Source organism: Canis lupus, chromosome 20, assembly GCF_003254725.2.
Source record: "Canis lupus dingo isolate Sandy chromosome 20, ASM325472v2, whole genome shotgun sequence".
Taxonomy (NCBI): Eukaryota; Metazoa; Chordata; class Mammalia; order Carnivora; family Canidae; genus Canis; species Canis lupus.
Window position 1 is genome coordinate 11,321,816 of NC_064262.1, and position 19,781 is coordinate 11,341,596.

Genomic DNA, 19,781 nt, shown 5'->3' on the forward strand with positions numbered 1-19,781 from the left:
TCAACTCACAGTCATTGCTGATTATTCATAATTGTGCAATGAACCATCATGTAAACAACCTCTATATTTCTTATTTAGGAAACTTTAAAACATTCAGACTAGTAATTACAGTGAATAATAGCTTAATTTAAATCATAAAAGACCTCTGGTGGATTGTTTATTTCTTCTCCACTATGTGATATGTTTCACACAGAAAGGAGTTATACATACTCATGAATCAATATGTATAACCAAGAATTAATGTTGAAAATACATGTATTTTATTCTATTTTGCTTTAAATTGTAGAAATTGAGCCCAATACTCCAACTACCACTTATCCCAACCTCTGTTGCAAATGGACACCGCCTCTTTCCTTGACCTTTGAAATTCACTATGTATATTTCATCTGATAATTATTTAAACATGAACATTTCTTCTAATATTATTATATTTTTGTCAGGAGATTTATATGTGTGTGTACTATCTGACGTGATTATTAGTGTGGAATCTGATTCACTTTCTTAGATAACTGCAAATCATCTCTCCTTTGTGAATTTGGTAAGTGCAAATCACTATCAACCCTTGACTGATAGACCAAGGACATAAACCTATATAATCAACATATTCTGACTCTCTCTGACTGCAGAGACTGGTTCAGAGATGACCAATTCAAATTGATCCAATCTCATTAGGGCACTGACAATTAAAACAACAATACCACTATACGTTTTTTGTTTGTTTGTTTTTGTTTTTTTTTGTTTTGTTTTTTTTTAGGATGGCTAAAATCTCAAACACTGAAACAACAAATACTCACTAGTACATGGATAAACAGGAACTCTCATTCATTGAGGGTGGGAACACAAAAAGGTATGGCCACTTGGGAAAATAGTCTAGCAGCTCCTTACAAAGCTAAACATAGTCTTACAATATGATCTAGCAATTACACTCCTTGGTATTTATCCAAATGAAAACTTATGTCTACACAGAACTGCACACAAATGTTTATAATAACTTTACTCAAAACTGCCAAAACTTGGCAAGATGTCCTTCAATAGGTGAATGGATAAACAAACTGGTATATACAATAGAATACTAATTTAGCAATAAAAAGAAATGGGCAGTCAAGCCACAAAAACACACGGAAGAACCTTAGATATACATAGCTATGTGAAATAAACAAGTCTGAACAGACTAAATAATCTATGATTCCAACTATACGGCATTCTGTAAAAAGTGAAGCTATCACTGGTTGCCAGAGGTCTAACAGGAGGGAAGGAAGGGTAAATAAGTGGAGCACAGGGAATTTTTAGGGCAGTGAAACTAGTCCACGTGATACTGTAATGTCACATATGTGACACTGCATTGGTCAAAACCCATGCAACCCTATAACACAAAAAGCGAATTGTAATATAAACAAACTGTGGACTTTAATAATAATATAAAAATACTAACTCATCAATTGTAATAAATCTACCACATTAATGCAAGATGGTTTTTTTTTAAGATTTTATTTATTTATTCATGAGAGACACAGAGAGAGAGAGAGGCAGAGACACAGGCAGAGGGAGAAGCAGGCTCCATGCAGGGAGCCCGATGTGGGACTCGATCCCGGGACCCCAGGATCATGCCCTGAGCTGAAGGCAGGCGCTAAACCGCTGAGCCATCCAGGATCCCCAATGCAAGATGTTAATAGGAAAACTGTTCATGTATGAGAAATAGTATGAGAACTCTGTACTTTCTGTTCAACTTATCTGTTAACCTAAACTGCTCTAAAAAAAAAATAAAGTTTATTCATTAAAAACAACAACTGGTACAATGAATCACAATCCCAAAAACTGTGTTAGAATTACTGGAAAAGAGAAGTACATTAAAGACTATGTGGGGGCTACTGCACGAAGAAAGCCTGCACATAAATAAAGCCAGTATCAGTAAAATGAGGAGAATGATAAGAAAAGAGACAGAGAATGAGATGGAAATTTGTATCTTATCAGCATTCTGGAGGGCAGCTGTGCTTAAACTCAGCCCTAACCCTAGGCCTCTCAATAATGTCGGCCAACAGAACCCTGTTAAGTCACAGTGAGTTGGATTTTCTGCCACTTGTAACCAAAAGACCCCTGGAATATACAGTTCTACAGATAGAGATCAATATTGTACTGCTTGTTATAGATTTTGAGTTAGAATCCAAGATTACTTTTAGAGTGAGGAAGAGAATATCTTCAAATAACATGATGATAGTCCTCCAGAAATTGAGGTGAAGACAATGGAATACATTTTCCCAAGCAGTGTTTTTCACATTGGATAGGACAGAACCTTAGATGGTCCTTGGAATCATCTCAGTGGCTACTGTGGAACAAGCAGTAGGCAATGAGCAGACAAGGTTCCCAATCTCAGCAAGAACAGCTCCTCTTCTTTACTTCATTTACTGGGCATCTTTGTAAGTTCCTCTTTGAGCAAAGAATTGTTCAGTCAAGGTGAAGTCTGGAAGCCATTATATTTGGAACCTGAGTAGTTCCCAAGTTCAGCCCATGTTTAGTTTCAGGGGACACCTCCAAGGAACCACTAGAATAATAAGATAGGAAGTGAAATTAGTAACAAATTATTGTTATAACAGGTACACTGACTGGATAAGAACAACTGCCATCTTTCTAAGAAGAGAAAATCTGCCTCCACAGGAATAGAGAAGCTTGATACCTTGGAAAATCCACTTTGATGTCATTATGATATAGGAGAAAAAGGGAGAAAAGACATCAGTGCAGAAGTGCTGAGAACAAGAACCAAATGACACTGATTTCAATGCATACCTTATAAACCAGGACTCTGATTTTATGAAGGATCTCTTAAGATGGTCTTTCCAAATTACTGTTTCTTTGCAGTATCTTCGATTCCATGGTACTTTGGGGAATAAATGAATAGATGAATGAACAAGCCCCTGGAGTTTTTCAAAGCCAAGCTCTGCTACTATCACACTAACACCCATTATTCATCTACATAGTACCAGCTATTTCAGATGAGTATTTTAGTCTTAATGCCTTACTGGTTCACAGTTACCTTGGTTCCCTCAGAATCCAGACCGTCATGTCCTAATCTACCTTCAAATTGTCATTTCCTACCCCAAATTTCTTCCAGGCAACTTCTGAAATGTTAAATTTTTAATACTGAAGTTCATTAACATTGAGGTTATTAACAAAACTCTTGCTCTCTAACAAACTTATTCTGTGTCTGAGGAAAGGCTTGCACATAGCTGTAAGAAAGTAATAACAAGGGCAGCCCGGGTGGCTCAGCAGTTTTAGGGCTGCTTTCAGCCCAGGGCATGATCCTGGGGACCTAGGATCGAGTTCCATGTTGGGCTCCCTGCATGGAGCCTGCTTCTCCCTCTGCCTGTGTCTCTGCCTCTCTCTCTCTCTGTGTCTCTCATGGATAAAAAAATTAATAAAATAAAATAAAAAAAAAATAAAATAAAATAAAACTGCATTTTAAAAAAAAAGAAAGTAATAAACACTGTAATATTAATAGTAATCACTTACTGTTGTGTCATACTGTACTCACTTCTCAAAGACTTTGAAATATATAATCCCATTTTAGGAGCTTCTAATTTCTAAATAAAACAATGACTGACTTCTGTAAGGTGTCCTGAGGATTCCACCCCCAAAAAACTGTCTACTTAACAGGTACAATTGGCAATTCTGCCAACTGGGATTCCTGCTGCTAATGTGGTTTCCCATATTGTTGTGTAGGAAGCAATCGTGACATCAGCTTCAGAACCAACCATGGAAATAGCAGATCTCACACACACCTACTCTCCACAAATCATCATGGACAGTTTCCCTCTTTCATATTTGTATGAAAAAGGAGAGCAGATGATTTGTGTTACTTGAGGGGGTGGAGATAAAAATTCTCCAGCTATTTGTTGCACATCACAGTCATGGAAAATGTTTCAAGAAAGATTTGAAGCAGAAATGAATAATTTTGGACTCCAATCTTGCCTCTACTGCTCTCTCAAGAAGTGTACATAACAAGAATGTTTTTCCTTTTATCTCAGAATTCTGGAAAACATTTCAGAGAATGAGGATTAATCCAATTGCTGAAAAACTGTTTTTAGTCATAAGAAACATGGAAAGCAATTTTTATGAGCATCCTAACTTTATGTCAATAATATTGAAGATGGAAAAAATAACAAATTAAGGCTCTACTTTCTTTTTAATTAGCCACCTTTAAAGGACGATGTAGTTTTTATAGAAGCATGTATACTTTGACAAACACACATCCTACAGAGAAAAGTTTCTGATAAATTAAACTATATAAGAATGTTGCTACAAGATTTCTTTCTTAGCAATTTTATGTGATTTTGAATATGGTGTGCACCATTATTCTTAAAAAAATAATCTTACACTGTAGCTCACTTTTTACCTATAAGATTTTAGCCTTTAAGCTTCTTTGTGCAAGCCTCAAAAGGAGCTTCAAGCAGTCAGTTTGGACTATGTCAAGTGTTGGGTTCTAGTCCTACATATATGAACCTCATGCACAAATACACAATTTCAAACACATTTTCATTTACAGATTTACATTAGTACTTTATCAGGTAGATAGAAACAGTAACCTTGTATTTATAAGAGAATTCCTAGGCAACAGGTCAGGGCAACAAGTCAGGAGCTCATGCTGTAATTGGATGAAATCTGAGACTGTTACCTTTGTAAGAGGGATGTGGTCCAGACAATGTCAAAAAATTAAGACTAACTGTGAGGCAGAGAGATGAGTACTTCTTCTCACCAGTGCAACCAACTCCACCATTTGGAGTGTAAAATCAGTTTCCAGGGTATTTGACTCACCAGTTTTTGAATGATAAGATTCTAACTATTTTTCATTGAGGGGGAATTTTCCTTATCCAAATGTTATAAATAATAAGACTATGTTGATGTCCTTATTAGCTCACTATATTAAATTATTGTATGGCTCAATTTAGGAAAATGTAGATGCACCATAAGACACATTCAGGTGTCCAGCATGTGGAAGATTCTCTCACATGATAAACCTGACCTTCTACTATGGCCATCCTCATTCATGTTCTGTGGCACTAATCCTGAAGATGCAGGAATAGTTTATACTATAAGTATACTATAAGTATATACTATAAGTATAATAAATTATACTTATTGAACTTGCTCCTACTAACTCATATTTAATATATTCTTTTGGTATCAGGTCAATTATGTGAGACCCACAGAGTGGATACCTACTTTTATTTCTGTGCTTCTAAATAGAAGGCATAGAAGAGCATCCCATCTATGAAAGAAGATCTTTATATCTTCATACTTCTGTTTCAAGAAATGGCTTTAGTTCTGTGCATTCAGAATGCACCTAAAAGAGACATGAACAATACTGAACCCAATGACATTTTCCTTTGGAGTATTTATTGAGCTTGTAAAGAAGGGCGGCAGAGATTATATAATGTGGTCCATTAAATTTTACAATGAACACAAAGAGGTAGACTTAATTGTTCTCCAAAACTTTTAATACTGTAAGTTAGCACCCGGTCTACTGGGTCCTTAACTCCATATAGTTGGTGCAGTGGGTCATTCTGCTCAATGCTTATTTACTGAATGGTCATTGTATGGGGTTCAATGAGAGATGCAGCAAAGGACAACCTTGTTTGCAATTCTTTTGGCTAAGATTTTCCTACCTGGAAGCAGATCACCTGGGTTAGTAAGCTCTGCCACTTACTAAATGAACAAGTTACTTAACCTAACTATATATTTCTTTCCTTATTTGTAAAATGGGAAATTTAGAAGCAACCTCTCAGGATGTGTGATGTGAAGACTCACTAAAGATGAAATGTTTAGCATAGATAATGCTTAATAAATTTTAGCCACTGTGATTAATAGTATCCTTATCAGTCGAGTCTATTTCTAAATAAATAAATAGCCTATAATAGAACTTTCTTCAAAATGTTTTCTGTTCTCTGTGCAAACTGCCAGTCTTCATTTCTTTCATTTCTTCTCCAGAATGAATATATACATATTTTTTCCAAGTGTATTTTCCAGGTGTGTGTTTGTATATTTTTTCCAGTGTATTTTCCAAGAAATATTTCCAACATCCAATAAAACTCATGCAAGAGAATTAAGTACCAATGTAATAGGGAAAATGTACCCAGAAAAAAAATGACCAAAATATTTCCCTCGCTACTTGATATTGATTTTTATCAAGCAGCTCAGTTCTCTAGAAAAATCTTAGCAAATATCTTTATTAATGATTATTAAGTTCTCTCTACAATGGAATACTATATAAATGCTATAACAAGAAATGACAAAGCCATTGTTTATTGTTCTGAAAAGCAGAATTTTAAAATTCTCTAGGGAAACTCTTTCCTGCAGAAAGTGATGGTTTTATGAAACTCTTAAGTATGGATCCAATCAATAAAATACCTATCTCTACAAAAGTATAAATTAAAAGTGAAGCTGCTGCTAACCAACTGATATCCAAAATGCAAATGAAAATAACTGCCAATCTGTATTGTCCATGTGATACAAAAAAGTAATCAACATAATGTGCTTTTACCATTCGTTAGCACCACCTGCTCAACCCACAACATATTATTATCCATATTTAGTATATACAACACAACACATATACATGTCAAAATAAAGAAACCTACAGGGGTTGTTTGTTCCTTGTTGCTTTTTTTGTTTGCTTGTTTGTTTTTAATAAAACCCTGCATTCAAGTACTAGAGCTACCAAGGATTACATACAAAAAAAAGTAAAAGAAAATGGTAGTAAAAAAAAAATCAAATTAATGGATAGTCATCAGTTAAATGACAGCTGCCTTATGATTTATTAACATCAACTCTCTTGAAATTTGAAGAGTGTTCTTATTAATAACCACATCATGTCTCTCATTCAGAATAAAGTTTTAGAGCACAGGGTTCCAGGTTCAGGCTCTAGGTTCCACCTGTAGTTCAATTACTTAAAAGTCTCAGTTTTCTCATCTTTAAAGTCAGCTCAATAATAATATATATCTTATAAAATGCTTAGCATAAATGCCTGGCCCATAACTAAGTATGCAAATATATATGTTACATATAAACTGTTTTTGTTTTTCTAGGCAATGCTCAAATGGTACTTGCTCAGCAAAAGTCAACTTATTTTAAAATTAGCCCAAACCAGTTATTTTTTTTCTGGCTCCCATTCTCCTTAGCCATGCAGAGTGTGAGATTTTTCACACAGTAGACATTTACAATTTAATTAATTAAAGTTATTTTTGCTACTTCTTCTTTATTTAGATACGAAGAGTGAGCTTATTCATTTATTTATTTTTACTTTTCTACCCTTCACTGCCCTGCTTGTCCTAATACTCATATAAATCTCGGGGATCTGACTACTTTTTCATCTGTAGCAGTTTTGATTGGTGTCATGTAGAGTTTCTCAGCCTCAGAACTACTGTTATTTGATGCTGGATAATCCTTTGTTGATTCGGCTGTCCTGTGCATTACAGGATGGTTAGCATCACTCCTGGCCTTCACCAACTAGATGCTAAGCAGCACCCCACCCACTTGTGTGAATGTCTACAGACACTGTTAAATATCTCCCGGAAAAACTGCTCCCAACTGAGAAGACTACTATAACATATTGGTTAACCACAAGCTTTAGAATAGGAAAATCACCTCCATCTCTGGGTTTTGACAACAGCAGGCATACAAAAATAACTTGTGAACATAATGGCTGAAAACTATAAAAAAACACTTTACCTCTTTACCTGGTCTCTAATATGAGAATAATAAAAGAACTTATTTTATTTTAAAGAGTTTTTGAACAATGCTTGAGGAGATTTAAGTGAGATAATATACTTGATCCTCAAACAGCATGTATTTGAACTGTACAGTTCTACCTTTTTGTGGATTTTTAAAATAAATACAGTACAGTTCTATAAATATATTTTCTCTTATGATTTTTTTAATAACATTTTCTTTTCTCTAGCTTACTCTATTATAAGAATACAGTATATAGTATGTATAACAAACAGAATATTCATTAACTGTTTACATAATTGATGAGTCTTCTGGACAACAGGTGGCATTAGCAACTTAGTTTTGTGGAAGTCAAAAGTTATATGTAGATTTTCAGCTGCACAGGGATCAGTGTCCCTGATGCCTATATCACTCAAAGTTCAATGGCATATATCAGTGACTGGGTTTAGTTCAGGTATCTAAAACAGAAATCAGAGAAGATTAAACTTGCATGGATTTGATATGGGAAATGGCCATGTGACAGATAAAGGGACAAGACTCAAAAAATGGAGCTATAGGACTGTGATGCCAGCCTGACTCTAGAAGAAATGTTGGGTGGAAGTGCCCTTAACTGCCATACAGTCTCACAAAGTTTCAGCAAGGCTGAGGGGGTGTCCTGGAGTTATAGTTAGTCATTAAAGGAGTCCCACCTGCTTTAGAATCCCTGCTGTGCTCAGTCCTCCACTAGGAGTCATCCATGGGAGGTGCAGCTTCAGTGCTCCCACGCAATGGATTTCAGAGCTCACCAGCTGGGGCCCTTGATCAGTTATGTTCCTCATAGTTGGAGGTCTGCCAGATTCATGTTCATGGCTGCCATGTACTATACACAATGTTTCAAAAAGATTAAGGCCTTATTATTATTAAAAATAATTATTACTATCTTCATTATAATTACTAGTCTTTTTCATATGCCAAATACACTATGTAGCAGCCCCCATGTCCCCAGCCCTCTTCTGAAATTCTATGGCACATATTGCTTGCATCACCTCTTGGCATTCATTAGACATCTCTATGAGGACATCTAATAGGAACCCTGAAATTAACATGTCCAAAACAACACTCTCAATTCCCTCTACCTGGCAACATCTTCCTTCCCATTTATTGCCAGCTCAAAAGTGGACATCATCATCCAACCTAGTTGTTCAAACCAAAACTCCTAGAATCATCTTGACTCCTCTCACATCATCTGAGTCAAAAGCAAATCTTGTCACTTGACCTCCCAAATTCAACTATGTATTTCTTCCCCATGCCCTGTCCTTCATTCCATCTGTCATCTTATTTCCAGAATAAAAATTTGCATGGAGAAATAATAAATGATTATACTGCATGGGCCTAAGGCTGAACATTGTTACTGATGTCAGAAATGGGCAATTTTTTTCTTAAAAAGTTGGAGAGTAAATATCCTAAACTTTGTAGTCAAGAGGCAAAACCAAGGATTTTATGTTGGTACTTATATAACCACTTAAAAATGCAGAGAGGCACCTGGGTGGCCCAGTCAGTTGGGTGTCTACTTCAGCTCAGGTCATGATCTTAAGGTCCTGGAATTGAGCCCTGAACCAGGCTCCTTGCTCAGCGGGGAGTCTGCTTGTCCCTCTCCCTCTCCCACTGCCCTGCCCCCTGTGCATGTTCTCATTCTCTCTTAAATAAATAAATAAATAAATAAATAAATAAACAAACAAATAAATAAATAAATAAAATCTTTAAGAAATGCAGTAACTATTATTAGCTCTCAGACTAAATCACAAAGCAGTCAATGGAATGGATTTGGTCATGGGTTGTAGTTTGCCAGCCACTGGCCTAAACTATCATCTCTCAAGAAAGAGGTCATGTTTCCTCCTTTTCAATTTCCAAAACTATTCTTTATAGGAGAGCCAGATGATTCTTTTATACTATAAATAAGATTATATCACTCTATTTCCCTCAACCTTTCAATTGCTTCTTACAAGTTGTTAAAAATCTTTAGTCTGACCTGTAAGGTTGTATTGATTTGTTTCCCACCTCACCCCAACTCTTTGATTTCATTTTCTATCACATTGCCTCTTGATTTCATTCTGCAGCCACAGTGGTTCTTGAGTTACTTCAAATGCTGTTCACATGTTCTACCTCAGGGCCTTTGCACTGGTAGTTCCCTCTGCTGTCCTCTGAGAGAGACACCTTAGGTCTGTCTCTGCTAAAATCTTTCTTCCTAAGAGAAGATGCTCCTTAATGCCCTATCTGAAATGTCATCGCTCTGTCACTCTCTCTATGCTTAGCCTGTATTGTATTACTTCACACTTACTACTGCCATGCAGGATGTTCATTTGCTGGTAGCCTGTCTCTTCCACTAAAATGTTAGCTACAAAAATACAAGGGTTTGATAGTTTAAAGATATCTCCATGCAAGAATTCCTGACACTGATTAAAAAGGGCTTCAATATTTTTTAATAAAAAATAAATAGAGTGTCATGATTTTTTAATCATTTATTGCAATGTCTAGGTTAATGTGAAGCACCTTAAGGTTTGAGGCTCATCTTTCACTTTTTTCTATTCTGTTACTCTTATGACTTACACATAATTGGTACTAAACATTTATTACCATTAAACCCATCAAGCTTATATCACAGCTATCTCCTTTCTTTCAGTAAAATAGATATTTTTCTTTGGTCAATAAGAAAACAAGACTTTATTGTTTTTTTTTTTTTTCTGATAATAAAGCTAGTGGATGTTGACCATCAAGAAAAAGTACAGAAAGAAAATAGATACAAATTGAAATCTTCCTAAAATCTCAGTCTTAAGAGATAATCAGTGAATGGATTGATCTAGCCCTTTAGTGCTATTCTATGCACAAAATACATCTTTTACTTCAATAAAAAACAGGATCATATTCCTCATAATGCCTTTCTGTTGTCACTGTTGTTAACACTAGGTCTCTGATATATTTTCATGCCAAGAAATTATAATTTGATATTTTTGCTTTTGAAAAATAAACAAGGAAAATAAAAGTGTCATTCATTAGGATACTTATATATTAAATTATTGTAGAAGTGACAGCATGGGATTTTTCAGTGAGCTAGATAAGATGACATTTGGGAGTCAATAGGTAGGATGGTGAAGTCTAGACATAAAGCTGAAAAAATAATGTCATCTGTAGGTTAACAGACTATCTAAAAGACACAGATTAACAGTATGAATTCTACAGAAGTAGGAATAAGATTGAGCGGTATAATAAAAGAACTAGCAAAATTACAACAGAGCAGTCAAATGGATATGCTTTTTGGCAATAATTGTGAAAGGTCTGAAAATGAGAAAGCGGAAACAGCTAGTGGCTGCTATATAAAGAGAACATAAACGAGATTAAATAGCTCAAGTGATAGCATGATGACTTCTTTAAACAATCTGGAAAAGGTTTTGGGGACATTTAACCAAAGACACATACTTTATGTGCAAAATTAAGGTTTTCAGAAAATTTACTTTCTGGTTAACATGAACATACACATCTCAAGTGCACTGTTATTGCATTGTATAACTTAAATTATTACTGCTGTTACCTTTTCTTAAGATCCTTAATTTTTAGAGATGTCAAACATTTTCACACAACAGAAATGATACATTAATAAAATAATGTAAAAAGATCTTTGCTATTGTTTTAAAAGGGAGTTGTTTACATGGATTCATTTCTGGCTTGTGTGGGGTTATTAGTCTTTAAACTGACCAATCTTGTTGCTTTCTTCTCACACGTTGAATTTCTAACTTGATTTCATCTCTGTTCAGTTGTGATTCTAGTGATTCTAATGTAATCCTTTGAGCCAAAAGCTATTGCTGCTAAGGCAGCACTTATGATATATGTATAACTCCTATTTGAGATGTAGCTCTTCTCTTTACTTATTCCTCCCTTTGCTGTTGGATCTGTATGGAAACATTTTAAGTCCCTTTAAATGAAAGCATGCTTAGAATGTGTGGAACCATATGTCACCCTTTTCAGCACAGACTATCACAGGTGGCTTTAATGCTTTATCACATGACATCTTATGAGAGCTATTAATTTTCTTAAGTTCATTCTGTTTTCCTTGAAATTGAAATATATTGGGGAATTCCTGGGTAGCTCAGCGGTTTAGGCCTGCCTTCAGCCCAGAGCATGATCCTGGAGTCCCCGGATCGAGTTCCACATCGGGCTCCCTGCATGGAGCCTGCTTCTCCCTCTGCGTGTCTCTCTCTCTCTCTCTCTCTCTCTGTGCCTCATGAATGAATAAATAAATAAAATCTTTTTTAAAAAAGAAATTTAAATATACTCTCCATGTGAAATTTAAATAGGTTTGAGGGTAAAGGTAAAATATATTAGCTTAACATGTATATGTCTAAGATAACTTTGCCCTGCATCCCTTAATATTCTCAACTGGTGATCATGGCTTTTGAGGGTTATCTCTTGAACTGCACTAACTTGATCTATATGGAATCTGATTTTGAGTGGCATTCTCACCTTGGCTATATATAATTATAACTTACATTAATAATATACCTAGTATTGATGAGACACTACTTTAAGCACTTTACACATACTACTTACTAAGTCCTTAGAACAAAGGTGATATTTTTATCTGTATTTCAGATGAGGAAGCTGAACCTCAGAGAGGTTAAGTAACTTGCCCAAAGCCATACAGTCAGTAAATGGCAGAACCATGAAATCTGGCTGCAACACCTAGTCTGTTAATAATTATGCTCTATTTCTTCTTATTAAATGATCTATTGATCATTGGTATCTTTTAGCTACTGTAAGACTATTAATGCAACAGTAATAAAAGACTCATAATGTGCAGCCAAGGGAAAACAGAGATTGGCCCTGCTTCAAATGATCTCAAGGCATCAGGGATTAGTTTCTTTGAGGCAAAAACTGTGTTTATTATTGTTATTGGCACATGGACCATGACAGGAACTCAATGAACGATGAATCCATTCAGTCAACAAATATGCACTAAGTGTCTGTTATTTTCAACCACTGTGTTAAGGTGCTTTCAATATAAGGATAGATAAGCCAAACAACGCCCCTACCTTTAAGGAGTTTACATTCCAGTGAGAGAAGACCAATAAGAGATAGAGAAACAATTTCACAAGCTAGTATCAGATTGTGATGAGCTCTATGAATGAAATCAGCAGGGTGCTATGTCTGAAGGGTTGGGGATAACTTAAAAGAGAGTACTGAGAAATGGCCTCTTGGAAGAAGTAACATTTGACTAACACCTGAAGAGTAAAAATGTAGTCTTGTAACAATTGGACAAAAGGATTCCAGGCTTTAAACAAGGGCATTCCCGAGGAAAAGAAAGCAGGAACAAATGAAAGAAGGAATAAAAGATTTAGCTGAAAAAATGCAGGTGTATTCAATGTGCATGGTATAGTCTTTTTTGAAGGACCCCCTTCTAAGATTCAAGATACTTATTTTCTCAGCTCTGTTTTAAACATTGTATTTCATTTATAAGTTTATTTTTGCCCTTAAAGATCCTATGCCTCTGTTTCTCTTTTTCACCTAGAAGAGTTTCTATATTTCAGTAAAGTTTATGTGACTCAACCTCTCTTTTTAAACTTGGAAAAAAATGTTTGTCTTACTTACCTTCAAGGGGTTATATGGGATTGCAGAAGGTATTAGTTGTGAATATATTTGGAAAATGTAAGCATGGCTATAGAATGCATAGAAATGAAATATATCATGAAGCATAATAACTCTTCTCCCTTTTTACACTCCTCAAGACCATTTCTCATCACTTTTCTCCTAATATCTGGGCAGATATGGTCCAGAAGAACAGATTCTTTGCAAGTTAATGCACCTCCTAAAAAGCTTAGTGATCCTGATAATTGGCAATGATGAGAATAGATGCTTTCCCAACTCTTGTTCAAAAGAAGTCTCTCAGAGACCATTGATTTCATTTCACATTGTCACTTAGAGTCTCATTAGCATGTCCCTTTATCCATCAACTTCCTTGATATGCCATGACAACAGAATAATTTACAGCAATCCTTTGTCTGACTCACAATGAATTCAAATTCACTGGAGGCATTTCATTTAGCACTCTGTCAAAACACTTCTGGAAACAGAACTGTCTTCACCTGACCCCAAATTGTTGCATATCCCATTACCTTACTAATGACATTTTATATCTGTAGATCCTTTTAATCTTTGGCAAAGTACTTTCAGATTCATTGATTTATTTGTTCAATTCAATGTAGGCTTACTATGTGCAAAGCATAGGGTTGGAGCAGAGAGAAACCACATAGAAAGTATGGTCCTCCTTAATGGGAATCTAACCAGCAAAAGCTGAAGCAGAAGTGCTGAGCAATGGTACTGACAATGATTCTCAAAGTGTGGTCCCCAGAAAAGGAGCATACACATCATTTTAAGAAATGTGTTAGAAAGGGAGTATCTTGGGACCCAACACAAGGACCCTACCTGAATCAGAAACAAGAGGAAGAGTAGGAGGATGCCAGTGACTTGGGTTTTAATAAGCCCCTAAGATGACTACAATGCTCATAAAATCTAAGAAATACTGAGTTACAGAAGAATATTTTCCAAAGTAAAAACTGGAACAATATGCTTAGGTATGGGACTCCTCTCAGAAATTGGGTGACAATAGTTAAAAGACTGATAACTTTCAAATAAAGGTGATTTTGCCACCTCGGGGATGTTTGACAATGTCTGGAGACGTTTTTGATTGCCACTACTAGGGAAGGAAGTGCTACCGCCTCCAAAGAGTAGAGGCCAGAGACGCTGTTCAACATCCTATAATGAAGAGCGGTCTTCAAAACCAAAGAGTTTCTAGTCAAAAATATCAAGAATGCCATACTAAGACACCTTGAAATAGTGGTACAGCAAGGGGTTGTGGGATCAGAGAAGAAATGATTAATTTGGAAGGCAGTAATTCAGAAACCCAAGGATAAATCAGGAGGTGGTTCTTAGACTAAACCTCAAAGGAGCCGATTTCTACCTAGTAAGAGAAGGTAGTAGGAGGTGAATGTGCAGAGAATGGAAGAATCAGAGGTTAGAATGGGAATTCTAGGTTGAAAAATACCCCTGAAGTAAAACCAGGTAAGTAGCAAAGGATGTAATTCTAACTCTGTTAGCCAAGCACACCTCCTCACCATACCCCCTTCATATATGTTTCTCAGCCACTTTTCCTCCTCCTTCCACAGGGACAATATATCTTGGATTTTACCATGTTAGCTCTTGTCTTGCTTAACTAAAGATTCAGCTACACATCTATTTCAGCAACCATGAAGTGTCTGCACTATCATGGCCTTATATTTGTTACTATATTTCAAAATACTTATTTTAAAGATTTGGATCTCAAGTAGCTTTGCATTATATCATTTAATTAAAGACTACATATTGAGAAATCAAGCTAGAAAGTGCAAGTGTCTCTCCAAAGATGACAAAAAGATGACAGGGCATGGGGAAACTTTATATTGGGGGATATTGTTTAGATATAATCATTTTATCAACACTACCTGAGTTTTACCTTGTGTCTGGAGCTATAGTGGCTAGTTGGGTATACTCAAGGAATTTGGAGTCTAGTTCAATACAGACTTAGACCAAGATACTGTAGAATGGGGAAGGGTCATCTAATCATCTAACCTGCCTGAAGGTATCCACCTGGTCAGAAATGGTGTCCCATGGAAATTACAGTTGAGCTTGGGAAAGAGGTAGTTACATGATGAAGTGGTGTGTGGCTGTAGAAAGATTCTGTTTAGACCCATCTCATCTTTAGTGTTTTTCTGTCCACTTCTCTAAGATGAACAGAAGGAGAATATGAGCCCAAATTTGCATAGGTTGGAAACATCCCTTCAAGACCACACTAACTACAGTCTCTGGGAAGTAAAAGGCAGAAAGGCCACCCTTGTGTATGAATTCATTTAAACATTTAATATATTTAAAATATGTGTAGAGTCAGTACACACAGATTTTAGTATACGTTCTGAATGCTATTCATTTATGCAAAGGTTTGTAAAATAAAATCAAGTAAATTTATGCCTTAGCATATAAATACTCATGGTAAATATATTTTGTTGATGACTAAGTAATATATATAACTGCTGTTGGTTGTGGTCAATTTGTATTTTTTTATTGTATTTTTTTACATATAGGAATAGCAAAATGCCCACAAGGAGAGGATACAGGGAAACTGGATTCTAGTCTAGGGCCTAGAAGAACTGTGTGGCCTTATTCAAATCCTGCTCTGGGTCCCAGTGTCCTGTTCTATAAAAAGAAGAACCTATGACTTCAGCAATATGTAATTATTTGTGAAGTCAGATGTAACATTTTATGATCCTAGAAACAGAGTTAATTCCTTTTCTTTTCTTCCCTCTTGCTCAGTTTCCATTCTCCCTTTCCTAAATAACATTTTCATCCAAGCATATGAATTTTTGGACAATGCTTTAGGAAAAAACATTGAGTGTCTGGAAATTATGCCCACTTATAACTTCTCTACATTCATTTATAAAATATTTTGATTGTAGGGATCCCTGGGTGGCTCAGCGGTTTAGTGCCTGCCTTCAGCCCAGGGCGTGATCCTGGAGTCCTGGAATCGAGTCCTGCATCAGGCTCCCTGCATGGAGCCTGCTTCTCCCTCTGCCTGTGTCTCTGCCTCTCTCTCTCTTTCTCTCTCTGTCTCTCATGAATAAATAAAATCTTTAAAAAATATTTTGATTGTATATATATATATATAATATATATATATCATTCATTCATTCATTCATTCATACAGCTGTAAGTCCCTGAAGCTTGGTTATTGACAGAACTCTAGGTCTTTCAATTACATTTTTATCTATGTATATGCTACTTGTGTTAGTATACAAAGGGGCTGCCCCATAAGGGGCAGAGGTCTTCTTCCCAGAAATTCTCTCTTTTACCCATTGTTGTCCTCATGCCCAAACTACTGTCTTGCACCCACAGGCTTAGGCCTGCCTCCTGCCCACCTATCAACCTTCTCCTACAGGCCCAGGTGTTTCTCTCGCTGAGACTGGCATCTTATTTTGCTGGTAAATAAAGGCACAGGATGGCTTTACCATGGAAGCCTCCTCCATGGGTCTCTCCAGAGACCCCCCACAGGCTCTCCAGTCCAGAGAGCTATCCCTAACAAAATATTTATCTTGAAATGGAAGTTGTTCTGTTTAAAGACAGAGGTTCACAGAACATGGTATAGTGGAAAAACAAATGGACGTTATGATGCTGTACTATATTCACATAGGCACATACACACACATTCACATGCATGCACATAACAGCTGTCTGCTACACAGGAACAAAAGGCAACGTAGGCATTTTCTACATGTGTAATTGTCACTATAATAGCATTCGTATTTGAAAGACAACATAAAATGTCTTTTGCCTGAGTGGTGACTCAGCTTCTATCTACCTGGATTTATTTTTATATAAGGAGCAAATGGAAATCAAGATCAAATGTTTGAGTAAACCTTATTGCTTTTAAAAAACCATTTGAACAATGGTTTAATCTTATCCTGTATTTAAAATCTTCTAAAATATTTTGTCTCCATCCTGGGCTTGTCTAGGAGACTGAACACAGAAGAAAAAAAATTCCTCAGCAAGGAGAAAAAGAAATAACTAATTCCTGACTTCTAAATATTGAACAATGACAAATTTTAAAACTGTTTTCCACATTTTCTTACATTTTCACCTTTATATTTTCCTGGCAATACTGTCTTTGAAGAGAATGACAGTCAGAAAAGGGATTAAAGAGCACATTTCTTTCTGACTACTGATGTTCATGTCAGCAAGAGACTATATAGAGCTGTATAAATCAGCTGTTGGTTTGAGTTATGGGAAGGAATTGGTCTTGTTTATATATCTTAGATATCAGTAAAATGGCCAAAAGAAGGCCATCAAAGTCAACATTACAGTGATAATATACTTGCCACAGTCTCTTCCGACCTCCATACTATCTGTTCCCCTTTCTTCTCAAACACATAGGAAAACAAACCACAAATAAAGTCTCTGAAGCCACAAAGTTTTCTACTTGTCTCTCCCCGCCCCCACCTCAGCCATTAATCCTTCCCCCAATATTCACAACATAAGTCCTGGGAAGACATCCAAGACCTAACAGAAGAACCAAGAGGCAAGAGTTTTATGTTTTAGATAGAAAACTACAGAATCACTTCAAACATTCAAATAGGACCGTTCAAAAGAGGGCCAGGCTCAGCTAAAGAGAAATCCTCATTTAAAGCTTTTAGCTTTCACAGAACCTTGAATTGGGTGAAGATAAAGAGAAAACAAAAGATAAAAAGAGAAAGCAAGCATATTTCTTTGATACCCTGGCCCTACTCCTCCAGGTTAGTTTATCAGGGTAGAAATTATGACTGGAAACTAAAAGCCATTGAATGTACAGTAATAAATAATGGAAAATTGTCCAGAGCAGTGTGCCTCCAAATTTAGATTTACCGGTACCACTTTCTTATTTGGTTTTCTTTACATATCATCTATATTATTACCATTTTTAAAAACTGGCTCATACTTTTTATTGGATTGATTTAAATGAATATATTTAAAGAAAGATACTTCATATATTCATACACCTCATTACTTTAAGGGCAAAGCCAGCATAATTCTGGTATAAATTAAAGGCAACTCTAAAATCAAAGACAATGAAAGGAAAATTATGTTAAGAGAGTCTATGTGTGTGCAGAGGGCTCAGAGCCTCAGGCCCTGGTCTTTAAAGAGACAGGTACTGGTCAATGCCTAACCACTGAGGGAGGATGACTTGTAGTATTTTATGATTTCTGTGGTGTAAATACTCATACCATGGATAATTTCAAGGTCTTAAGGTGACGTTATTGAACATACTGAGAGAAGAGGCAAAACATCAGCTCTGGTAACTTCAGCTTCAACACAACACAGCCCTGAAGTAATCAGAAGCACCAAAAAGAGAACTGAAACAGCAACATGTTCCTCATTACTTGTTTCCATGTAATTTAATTCCATTGTAGTATTATGTCCAAAACTATATTACCTTATCACTGTGCTATATGTCCCCCACTTTGGAAAACATAAGTCTTAGGTGATCTCCCAGGCTCTACCTCTCATTTTTTTCCCTTTAATTGGCACTTTAGTAGTAAGGTCTTGCTTTGGAAAAGGTAATTGTTTATTTCAAAGCCTGATTTCACAGATAAGGTTGTACAGGATACTTTTTCCACCTTCTCTGATACACTAAATTTAATCTGTCTGTAGAAAGTACATAATTAATATAAACATGAATGTCATAGGATTAAGCATCCATTTCAGCTTTGTGAAATACAAAATAACCATGACCTAAAAGAGAAAATATCCTAACATCTTTAATCTTAACTTTTCTACGGGAAGGAAATGGGGTTTTGTTCTCTGAATTTATCATAAATTTTCAAAATGTTGGCATGAGACAAAAAATATGTACATATTTTATTCTCATTCAAATCCCCCACTTATATTGTGCATCCTCTTTAAGCTTCTTTGTACCCTTCCTGCTATTTTTCCTATTGTTCTCAGATGGAAAGTAAATTTTAGGAGAGTTTTGTTTATTTAGATGAATCCTAATGGCATTTTCAGGCAGCAGAGATACAGGCACCAAATGACACAGCTGAGAATAATGAAGCTCTTACATTAAATCAAAAGGCTCATGATTTCATCTCAACAATGCAGATTCAGCAACTAAGACCTTGGAAGCATCTACACAGAATTCAAATGTGTAAAAGCAAAAATGGAAAATGTCCTGAATCTCTTCAGAATGCCACATCGAATCAAATAAGAAGAAAGTTACTAGACTTTTAAGAATCTGATGTTCTTTTAATGGATAAAGATTCAATGGCACCCAGAAATGAGATGTGAACATTCAGAATATAGTAGGGTGAAACTTTGTCCTGTCACTTCCATTTTATGAATTTATGTAGAGATTAAATTATTATAACCTGCTTCGGTTCCCAACCAGTTCCTCAGGAATAGAGGAGAATTTAAGGGTGATTTAAGGGAGCATTTACATCAACAGAGAAAAGGCATGATTTGTCAGGAGAGACTCT